This window comes from Poecilia latipinna, unplaced genomic scaffold (genome assembly GCF_001443285.1).
Source record: "Poecilia latipinna isolate Pla-1442-1.1 unplaced genomic scaffold, P_latipinna-1.0 Scaffold1536, whole genome shotgun sequence".
In the NCBI taxonomy this organism is placed as follows: Eukaryota; Metazoa; Chordata; class Actinopteri; order Cyprinodontiformes; family Poeciliidae; genus Poecilia; species Poecilia latipinna.
This window is the reverse complement of record NW_015114152.1, coordinates 90,851-93,631: the sequence shown is the minus strand read 5'-3', so window position 1 is coordinate 93,631 and position 2,781 is coordinate 90,851. Positions and strand designations below refer to the sequence as shown.

The 2,781-nt window shown below is 35.3% G+C and overlaps 1 long non-coding RNA gene across 1 annotated transcript; it reads right to left on the bottom strand.

Annotated features, from left to right (window-relative positions):
• Nucleotides 1-1,593: 1,593 nt before the first annotated feature.
• On the bottom strand, nucleotides 1,594-2,608 carry LOC106963448 (uncharacterized). Its single transcript, XR_001428194.1, has 3 exons — nucleotides 2,388-2,608; nucleotides 2,094-2,095; nucleotides 1,594-1,815 (listed from the first exon to the last, which is right to left on the bottom strand). It is a non-coding gene; the product is annotated as an uncharacterized LOC106963448 (long non-coding RNA).
• Between the last annotated feature and the right edge of the window lie 173 nt (nucleotides 2,609-2,781).

Sequence of the window (2,781 nt, the reverse complement as noted above, 5' to 3'; positions counted from 1 at the left end):
TTATTGAAGTGGGAATTGTTGCAGCAAATTTTAATTTCAATTTATTTCTTGCCAGTTCACAACAACGAAGGCAAAACACTGATGCAGAAAGATTATCGAAAACTGCAGTCAGATTTTTGGTTCAAATTATTTCATCTTTAATTAGTGCAAAAATAACTACAGACAAATTAAAATATTCTTAAAACGTGAAATGCTCATAACAACGTATGGTATTTTTTGAATAGCAAGACTTTTTGATGTACCTACCAAATTTATCCAGTCTTACTCAGACACTCAGGTGTTTCTGAGTAGTTTATAAACAGATGTTTATACTTTTTTTTTAATAAATTTGCAAATTTCTAAAAAAAAAAAAAAAAACCTAAATGAATTTTGTATAAATATCAAATAAACTTTAGTAAAATTTACTTTTAATAAATGTATTAAACTTGTCAAAATACAGCAAACGTTTTAAAGAAAGGGTGACCCAAATCCTGTTTCTTGCTGAGAATTGACTGAGCATTTTCCTTTTTTTCAGTCGAGCCCAGATGAATCTGAAAACTGGATTCCTTTCTTCTCATAAGGCAAAAACGTGGAAAACCCTTTGAGGTTTTGGCTCTACAATGACCTAAACTTGACTTTCCTACAAAAATCTGACTTCTTTATTTGTTTAATTAAGATTATTGTATGCTTAGTTTATTGTTGAGCAGTAAAGAAAAATGATATAAGACTATAATTTTTTATGATTTCAATGTTTTTAAGAGTGAGGAGTTTTTGGCTCGTGGGTCTGTGTAATTTAATGATTTTGGCCCAGTTCTGACACCACTGATCCAAGGAAACCCGGCAGATTCACTCGTTGTGAAAGAGAATGGATAGTCGCTTCTACTGTGTCATTGACTTTGCAGCAGCGATCGTGAGGATTTGGGGAGCAGAAGGGAAGAAATGTGTAGCAGAGCCTGGTACAGTGTGAGCAGCAATCTGCCACTACTCGCTCACAAAACACAAATGGTCTGTGTCAGTGCTCCCACCCCCATGCTTCACAGTTAGGATATTATTTTGTGGAACTGTACGTTTTCTTCTAAGTATTCAAGCTAAATACTTTGATTTTGATGCCATTTCTCCAAAACTGTATCCCTGGTTTGCAAACTGATCTCTTTGCTTTTATTCTGGAGTTGAAATTCACATTTTGCACCAGAATCCAGAAGCCGTCTTCCTCCTGAACGGCAAGGTGGCTGGACATCCCTGTATTCTTTATTTTTGCATAGACATGTAGAGGTCCACAGTTGTCATCTTGACATCTTACTTGACTTTTTTTTCCTGCCCTCTATTATATAATACAAGGAAGCTGTGTGTTTCAGGTTTTGCCTTAAAAAAATACATCCCAAGCTCTATTCATCTTAAATGTCATGAATTAACCTATGAAACGCTTAACAAGCTGTTTAAAGATATAATGACCCCACTATCATCTTCTGGTTGCTTTAGTGGGTTTTATTTTTGCCTAATATTTCTGAAATCCATACATCATATACAGAATGAAAGCGATAAAGAGGACAAATAAAAGATACAAATAGATGTACTCTTATAGGTCATCTCCAACAGTATATGATGTCACAAGAGGCATGTGTACATAAGCAAAGTTAATCTCGACAAGTTATAGCAACCGAAATAGAATAAAATGGCTGCTGCATGTTGTTTTATAAGTAGCAAACTATTTGAAACAAGGTTTGACGAATTTCAAATAAAAGGTCGACCTGTTAGCTTTAAAGTCGCACCATGATCCGGAGGCAGACGAGGCAGATGTGAAGCATTCCTGGCACTGAGGAGTTTGGCATGGACAGGCTGAGTGGGTTGTCCAGGAAGGAAGGAAAGAAAGGAGGAAGTGTGGGTTAAACAGCAGTTGTAATACTGACATGCAGCATCACATGTGCAACAACCATTCTGCAAAACATAATGCCAAAGGGGTACTGTAGAAAATCCCCTTAGGAAACCAAGTATTCTAATCATGAAAGTGTCTGATTGCCAGTGGGTGCTGTGGGGTTTCAGTCAGGGCCTGCAATAGACGTCAACTATACCTGAACAACACACACTTTGTGCAGGACAATGCAAAAACTATGCACCACTCCAGTAATATGCAAATAAATAAAAATGCGCCACGTAAAGCAATAATGCAGCCCAACAATACATATCAAAGCAATATATCAATGTACTAAAAAAATACACAGCACACATAATTGAATAGCCAGCAATTTAGCAAAACATTTCTATGTTCCAGTTAAGCTAAACATCAACCCAAACTGCTCAAATAGAAAATTAACAAAAGAAAAAAATATTCAATAAAGTCTGAATGAGAATGTAACAAAAAAGTTACATTCTCATTCAAGTAATGAAAATAATATTTACAAGTTATTTACATTACTTGTAAATAAAATCAATAGCTTGTTGTGCTCCGTGCTAGCTGTTAGCCGCTCGTAGCGCTCATAGTTACGGTCTTTAAAAGCCTTACAAAGTTCTTACTGGTCTGTTTTAGTGAACCCAGGTTTGGTGCGGGTTTTCCATTATTAATTGTGTCTTTTTTATCCGTGAAAAAGCGTCTTGAAAAGGGCGATTTTGATAGGTCTACCATTAGGTTGAAGCCGATGCGGCCATTTCACAAATGCCAGTTGCGTTTAAAGGCACTTTTTAAAGTGGGAAATTACAGTGAAACTTCAATAATACCTTAAGCAACTCGTTTATAGAATAAAAAAATATTATAGATCAAATTAAATGTGATTAAAACATTTTACACTTTTTCTTTTCAATTTTCTA